Below are 9,489 nucleotides of genomic sequence, written 5' to 3' on the forward strand. Positions count from 1 at the left end.
CCTAAATAAATTTGCTAAAGCAAATCTAAAGCACCATATAATTTTAATGGAGTTGGGGAGGGGCGGGGAGTGAAGCCGGAGCGTGCAGGCTTTGGAGGTCCATATGGGCTGTCACGTAGACTCTAAATCTCGTTTAAATCCATTGATCATATGTTTTATTTTTATTCATTGAAGGTGTCATCATCGTGGCATTTCGGTGCTTCGATTAGGACATCCAGAGGGCCCACCACAAAATGAGAGAGTTTACCATCTGAACTAGTTGCGGTGGCTACCCAGCGTTTTGCCACATTACCACACTTATATACACCCATAGTAGTGTTAAATAGTCTTAAGTCTATTATAAACAAGTGAAATACACTAAAAAGACGGTGCATATAAGTTGTATCGTAGATGGCATTGGGAACCCTTGGGCTTGACAATGGGAGGAGTTGTGGGAGTGGTTTTATCAAGTTGTCTTCAATGGAGGTGAGGATTTTATCCTCAAAAGGTCACCAAAGTCCTTTCGGGGCAACACATTCTAGTTTTTTGAATTGTTCCTTCTTGTTTTCCTAACTATAACCTTCATTGTTTGTTTTTAGTTTTGTTTCATTTCACTGTTTGTTTTTGTGAACACAAGTTATTTTGTTCATTAATATTTGTAAGCCTTAAAGAGAATTGCACTTCTTTGTTCTAGCTTCAGTGATATGACCATAGTTAAGGGACCTTAATGTTTTCATCTTCTCAAGCATAAGGGAACTTAATGTTTTCATCTTCTCAAGCATCGTTGTTTGTATTTCACCTATTGGTATGATTATAATTGTATTAGGGTTTAAATTTTAACAAATATTATAGGTTTTCAATGTCATTGCTCTTGTTAAGGGATTTTGGATTCATTTCAATTTTAGGGTTTCATTTTTAGTGTTAAAGAGTTTACTTTCCTTTCCAACGTTAAAGATTAAAGCTTCCAATGTTAGTGTAGTAGGTTTTCATTTAACTATGAATTGCAATTTCTATATACCATTTATGATATATAATATTAGCAAGAATAGTTTTCAATGTCACAACTTGTATTAAGGAATTCTAAATTCATTTCAATTTATCTATTTTAGGGTTTTAAGTTTATGGCTAATAAGGGTTTCCACTTTCTTTTCAATTTTTTTGTTATAGGGTATCAATTTTTTTTAAAAAGAGATGCAATAAGAAGAGTTGAAGATAATCATAGATATGAAGGGGTAGAGCAATAAGTAGAATATGTTTAACATTGGTGTTAAGGTCAATTTTATTTTGTCTTGAGCCTCCCTCTCATCATAGAGGTCATTCTATTAATCCATCTTGGACAGATTGTTGTTGAAAAAATTTCACCACATAGTTGTAAAAAGTATATATATAAACTATAAGTGTCAACAAACACAAATATATTTACCTTTGAGTGGAACAAATATATTTACCTTTTAGTAGAGATAATTAATTTGAGTCATGTTTGAATGTTGCAAAGTTAAATAAATATAAGTCTTGCAATATTTAAAACAACTTTTGAAGTTGTATAGAACTAGCAATTGTACTAAAGGTACAATGTTTACGTCGATGAGGCATATGCTATAGATATTGTCTAAAATGTAAATTTTAAAAGACTTCATTTTACTCTTAGTGGTAACCCAAATCATATAATAAGATTGACAGAACCAAATGAATACCACATATCAGTTACATTACTACCTTGTTAGAATTCTTTAGAATAACTGGGGGGGGGTGGGGGTGAATCAGTTATTCAAGGTCTAAATGCCCTAATAATACTTTTTCACCAATTATAGCGAGCCCATTAAACTATTCATCCATCCAAGCTTAAATCAACCATCTTAGCAAGTTACAACAAATCAACATGCAGAAATAAAACATGCAAGATCAACACATGACATAGTGATTTACATGGAAACCCAATTTGGGAAAAACCACCAGTAACATGCTACTCAATTCTCACTCTTCTAAAGTGATGCCCTGTTAAAGGCTTACAACACACTGTTAAATGTGACCTTGTTAGAGGATTTCACCATACTGTTAGGAATGGGCCTGGTCAAAGGACTTTGGAACATTCACTTGGAATGTCACCTCGTTAAAGGATTTACAACATGGCTATTAAACCAACCTAAGTCCATAGGATTTATACTAACTGTTACAATTGCTAGAGAGTAACAATAATGGCTTTTGATCTTATACAACTTACAACATATCTTGCAAATTAAAGATCACACTTCAGTTCAATCCTTTGCTCGGCTTTAATCACTTCAGCTCTGTCAGCTTGTCATCTCAAGCTTTGTCACCTTGAGTCTTCTTGCTCATCATACCAATGCAATCATATCTATGGTCATGTCACGAAACAGAATATTTGTGCTCTCTTTCTCCTTAGCACCTTCTTCAGCACTTCATTCTTTCATGCTTGACCATCCCCTCTGCTTCGTGACCTTATGACTCCTTAAATAGAAATCTGGAATACCTTTCCTACTCAATTCTCCCTCTCCAACTTTAGGGTTTCAATAGATTAGGTAGGATACAATGTATCTATCCCATATCTTGCTCTTATCTAGAAACTTCGTCTAGAATCCAATTGTATTCGCCAAAAATGTTTTACATGGTGTTCTGTGCCACCAACTCATCATTCTTATCTTCTATCTTATTCACAAAATTCTAAATAGCTACCATGTCAGCTCAAATCTGGCGAATCTTTGATTTTCAAAATAATGCAGCAACTCAGCATCATTGGTTTACTGATGCTCAGCTTCTTCTGTGTTACTCGACACTTGTATCATGCTCGGCACCTAATCTTCACTTGGCACCTAAAGGTTGCTCGGCACCTAAAGATCACTCGGCACTTGAAGATCACTCGACACTTACTAAAGTTAAACTTTGTTCGGCTTCAACTAAGAATTTGTTCGGCACTAACTAGCTTGCTCGGCTCTCTCTAATAAACTTAGTTAGGCTTTACAAATGACTTAGCTAAACCTTACATCTTTGATGTGTTTTAGTGTGTCCATTCTTTGTGTCTTAGAGTATGACATCAATACACCATTTCATCAATGGCTTAGCTGATCCTTATACTTCATTATAACATCATAACTTCAACCTTTCTCTAGGTGCTCTAGTTATATCTTATTGATTGCCTCCTCCTTGTCAATCAACCAATTGATAGTATTTGGATCACTAAAGCAATTGTCATTCCTGCAAGTAGCAAGTTTGACATCAATAACAAAACAATGATTGAAAACATTCTTTACCAGTTCCATTACTTTTCATTCATGATCTTTTCAATCATTTCCAACATACCTTAGATACCATAGTTTTTACCTTAATTCTAATCAATTAAACCATTAAGGGACTCGGTAGCAACATCAATTTTATCATGATCGACTATGTTTAAAAACTCACCATTGTCCCAAAGAATGGAACAGAGTATGAAATAGTTAATGCACCAAAAAACACCACAAGTACACTTTATCCCTAACAATGACACAGAAGTGGTTGCAGTCTAAATACAAAAGGGCTTTCGCAGAACCAGCTTTAAGGTAGGGGTTTAATACACGGACTCCTTCTTAACACAGTTTCAAGACTAAATAAGAGACCAACAAGCAAAAACATCATGTCACTAAACATCACAATGACCCTCTTTGGACTTAAGAATATTGGTATAATATTATATCTTGTAATGGAAGAATGCAAAAATTTAAGGAGATGTATAATGCCAACACCATGCCTGTGAATTCTCCTACATACCATTTCCATCTACCATTGTCCACCTCAAGATCACATGTCAAGAGAATAATGAATGCAATGTTATTTATCCACTACATTTAAGAACTACGTTAAAAACAAGACCCCACATCACTTCAAAGGTGCCCAATTACCTCTCGAAAAATTTTTCTCTAATGGTAAAGGAGCGTCAACTTGTAGAAGACTAGGTGATTCATCCTTGTACAAATATTCACAACCAATGAAATTCAAGGAAAACGGGAAAATTGAATCAACAAAAATGAACAACCTTTTGTGACTTATTACTCAAAAAAGATATTTATGAGAATTTCCAAATAAGTCTAAATAAAAAAGAAATTTAATGAAAAAACCAAACAAGAAAAATAGAAGAATTGTTTTTTTTTAAATTGTGTTCTTAAGAAACATTTATATATGAAAGCAATTTGATTTTATAATATACTTTTAGTATATATTTAACAATATTTATATCAAATTGAACTTCTCTTGAAAGATTTTTAGCTACATATGTAAGTAGATAGTAATAATCAAACATAATTCAACTAATTTCTGTGCAAGCTTGACTTCTATATCCAAATACAATTTACAGAATGGACAACCAAGACCAAGCTAGTCAGCAAAATTGTGAGTTTAGACTAGAAAAGTAAGAGGCCAATCATATGATCACTTAAATCACAAAATATCAAACATCGCACAACAATGGGAAAACCTTGAAAATGTAGTATAATTTGTTGGCAACTACCCAAGCCACTGCAAAATCACAACGAAATTAGGACCCTCTGGAACAAAATTGCAAGGAGAGGACACAAAGTCAAGAACCTTTATGCTCTTTGTTTTTAACCTAGTAGGGAACTTTTGGCCCATCATAGCAAAAGAGGAAAAATCTACTTTGATTCTTCTGCAGAAACCTACACATTTAGGAAGAAACAATAGAATTAGACCCATTAATTTTTGTTTTGATAGTCCCACATAAAATATAGAGAAAGTGTTGTTATTGATTCATAGACACAATAGTCATAGAATTAGTGGCAAGTTCTTTTCTCGTGACAAGCTCTAGCTCACAAGTAATTATGACTTTTTCTCACTGAAACTTTACACCAAGAGGTTGACAAAATTTACCAAATCTTATGCACAATTCTATCCAATGATGTATACATTCCATAACAAAACTATTGAAGTATAGCATTAGTCAAAGTGGCATACACATTACATTGAGTATTTGTATTCATGGTTTATATGAACATTGTTTTACGTCCCATATTATTGATAAGTGTGTGTGTGTGTGTGTGTGTGTGAGTGTGTGTGTATATATATTATGCATTATATATTATTATATTATTACATAATAATATTATATTATATTACATATATGGTTAATATATTAACATTATATATATGTTTAAAGGTGAGTTTTACATATAGTTATTTATTAAATAAATGGTGATTAACTATAGAGACATGTCTCTTCATGTCTCTTGAAGAGACATGTCTCCTCCTCTCATATTTATATGAGATCCAAATCTGCATTTGGATATCATCAATTACAATGGTCATGATTATACATTTGCATAAACGATCTTAGTTACTTTAACATGGTATTAGGGCCATATTGCAAATGTAAGATAAGAGGTAAGTCTGTCAAATTCAGTGTATATGTGGAAGTTAGCACGGATCTAAATACAATGTTTGAGGATTGCCAAATTAATAGAAGTCGGTATTGAATCTCGATTGGCAATGGTTTAGATTAGAAGTCTCAAAATTTATTTCAAGTCACCAAGCTGGAGAGGTGGATCATGTTCTAATTTGTGTAGGATAACAATGTCAAACTAGGCAATGAATTCCCATTGCTTTGAAGGAACCGTGAACTGCTTGGGATGCTCTCATAATTAGGATGCCACAGATCTACTTGTTGTTCAAAGGATCTAACTATTTTCTGCAACTTGGAGATACATAATGCACAATATGTTTTGAGCATATCAGCTTTGGTGTTGTATAAGAGAGATTTTAATGAGACACGATAGCAATTGGAGACTGTGACTAGTATTGTGATCATGAGAAGCATAGACAAACTTTGAACAATGCAACAAACAAGGCGGGTACAAATCTTGGCATGCATACACCACTGAACACTAGTGAAGGAAATCATTCCATTTGAACATAAAGAAACATACCACAAAAATGGCAGTGTCATTACAAGTTTAAACATTGTAGCATATAGCAACGTAGATGCACCAAATCTTGTGCTTCAAATTCTACTAAGACTTATGGTAGCTATATGGATTCCTATGTATCATATTAGAATTTAATTAAGCTTTTTCTAGTGTTGTTTTATTCTATATATGAACATAGGCGAATATTATGAGACTCCCATGGCTGTGGTTCATATTTTATGATCTTCAAATGTGCCTCTATCAAATAATTGCAAAGTTCCATATCAAAGACATTTTTTGTTTGTATTACCATGATGTAGTAAGTTTCTAGTAATGTAGTATGCTAGTGAACTTTTTTGGAACATGAAAAAGCTCTGTGACTGGAAGCTTTGAATCTCCTAAGTACAGTATTATTTAGTACCTTGTTAGCGATCCTAGCTGAGAAAATGGTACCATAGGATTTTTGGCTAGAAGCTATCCAACTGACAAAATTAGTATTGAGAATGCTCCTAAGCAAAGTATTTGAAGTCAAAACCCATCTTTCAAAATAATGGTTTCCAGACTCGCAAACATTAGCTTGCAGGTCCAATATTGGTGCCTCCACTCTAGTTCAAGCCAATGATGGTGGGAGTTATCTCGTAGTGATCTAGGCCGAGTTATTGGAGTCAAATTACAACTTGTTGTGTTGGATTTGAAAACGCATCTCTAGAATGTGGGACTCAATGATGTTACAGTGTCGAAGAGAGCCTGACAAGATGGGAATACATGATGACAATAGGGAAAGGCATTTCCATTGGGTTTGTACTGAATGGATTGAGTGTCCATGGGAAACAACTTTGATCCAAATGTCTTTGATGTTTAGTGGTTGTTTGTTGTTAAAATATAAATGATAGGAGAATATGGGATCGCACTCAACAACAAAAGAACCAGATTGAGGATGCTTTATAGTGTTGTAGGTATTCAATATCGAACAAGGTCCCCAAAATAAATAAATATTACTGAGATAAGATAAAGACATTGGAGCAATCATACAAATGGAAGGGTAAGCCACCGAGTTTACAAATATGAAGACATTGATTAATATAACATTAAGTTCAATGACTAGTGGCATTGGGCCCATGCACCTGTTGGGGTAAATCAAGTGTTTGTAGAAAAGAAAAGAAAAATGCATATCATGCCATGGGGATAATAATCACCCTTGAGTAATAATAGAAAGGCTCCAAAGAAGGGGGATGTATCGGGTGACAATAATGGGGAGGAGTGTACGCTATTAACATGATACTTGGGCAATTCTATACATAAGTGAAGGACCACCGAATATAATGGGAGGACAACCAAGACTCAAAATTATAGTTGGTATGTAACATGATGGTTGTAATATCTTTTCTTAATTTAAAAGGCTATCTTTTAGATAGAAGATTTATTTTTAACATTATTGATAGGGATATCATGGTGATATTTAATTAGTTTGATGTTAAGCTCAAAATTAATAATTGAAGAAAAATAATATGATGATATATTATGGAGATAAAATATATTGAAATAATGGGGATCATTTTCAAAGTAGGATGAGAGGGAATGAAATTAGTTAATAATTATCCATATTGGAAAGATCTTATATTGAGAATTATATTATTCTTTCTTTTAGTTTATGTTTAATATATACTATAAGAGCTATTTGCTTGATCTTTTTCTCTAAGAATGTTCTTGCAAGAAAAGGAGGATTAATATCAGATTTAGAGAAAGTCTAACACTTTATGAAAGAGAAGTCTAGAAGCGTAGAAGGTTTATGTTCAGAAGGATTCTGACACATCTATCAGAGGGAGTAAATAGAGGATATGGTTTCATCAACTGTCAATGATATCGATCATATTGATTCAAAGGGAGTAAAACAATGTTTTGATGGAATCTTTAATGATCGATAAATTTTAACAGTCAAGAGGACTATAATTCATGCAACTATGTGAATGGGCCTACCCCTTGCATACATCATAAGAAAGTTGTGACTTTAAATTAGACTATCTACAGGTCTCTATTTGATAAATGAAACTTGATGTGTGAGTTGGAGAGTCATTCAAGTGGCACGATCATACTCAATCAAGATATTAGTGTATTGTGGACGAGCTTGTGTTAGCTTCTACTATTAAGCTTAATGAATGTTTGGAGCTTCAATGGATGAAATGAGCAAGTTGGAACTTAGAAAGAAGTTGTCAAATTTGATATGATGTAAAAGCATTCAAAGATGTAAGAGTGGAAATTTTACATTGTGGGGGAATAATAGGAAATGCTTCATTCCCACTTGAACCATCCTAAGAAAAGGAGATATTCCATGACCCTCATGGGCAAATAAGTACTTGTATCTTTTACATATATCTATTCATCTATTTGTAATTCTATACATACTATAAAGGTTATTTGTTTTTTATCTTTTCCTTTATGTTTGAGGATATTCTTACAGGAAAAGAATGTTGGTGCTTCACATAATAACATTGAAGAAAGCATCTTTGATGATTAAGATTATGAGATTCTTCTACATTAAGAGGAAGTATGACACTTCTTCAAAGGCAATGCAGGAGCTTAGAAGATTGATACTCAGAGGGAGTCTAGAAATACATGTGGGTGATTGTATGATGTTTATGGGCCTACTCCTACGTATATCATGAGGGATTAATTAGTTCGATAGACATCCTTGGGTAAAGAGAGTTTTTGAGGAAGTAACTAGAGGACCTGACTTCCCAAGATTGATGTTCAAAGGGAGAAATTTTGAGATACAATCCTTTGTGGATGATATCTTCTCTTTGAGGAGAAGTTCTAAGAGAAATTATTCTCTATGAGAGAGAAGAATGAAGTAAAAACCCTTTGTACCACCCTCTAACTGGGTTCGTGGTGGTTACTATTTCACATATGATATGTAATGAAAGGTGACGATCTTTCATTGACATATATAAACAGAAGGTAACCATTATAAGATGACGATCTTATAAATGGTAGACCTATTATCATGGTTCTTTGGGCCAATTTTTTTTGGACACCGTGATAATGAACAAATAGAAGATAATCTTGTAACATGATAATCTTGCAAATGATAGGCTTGTTATCATGAAAATTCTAGATATCGTTTCGGATGATTAAAGATTATTAATAACGAATGCATTATGATTACTCTAGATATTATTTCAGACAATTAGAGATCATAATATATGTTATGATAGTGTTTATAACATTGTGATTGTAGTTATTTGACAAGTCACTATTTCAGAGTGTTAAAGTCAAATCATATGTTGTGTATAGATATCCTTGATACCGATATCTCATAAAATGTTCTTTTGTCACTTCTCCCTTGCAAAGAGGGAGTGTTGAAGTATAGCATCAATCAAAGTGGCATACTAATTACATTGAGTATTTGTATTCATGGTTTATATGAACATTGTTTTACGTCTTATATTATTGATAAAAGTGTGTGTGTGTGTGTGTGTGTATAGACGTCTATGTCTTCATAGATTTATTACTTTACTTAACTAATTGGGCTCTTATGATTAGAAGAGACTATTGTGTTATGAAGTTCTTGAATGTAATTGTTTCACCATCACATGTCTCTATG

The sequence above is a fragment of the Cupressus sempervirens genome, chromosome 9 (genome assembly GCF_028749045.1).
Source record: "Cupressus sempervirens isolate cs-2001-9-10 chromosome 9, ASM2874904v1, whole genome shotgun sequence".
Taxonomy (NCBI): domain Eukaryota; kingdom Viridiplantae; phylum Streptophyta; class Pinopsida; order Cupressales; family Cupressaceae; genus Cupressus; species Cupressus sempervirens.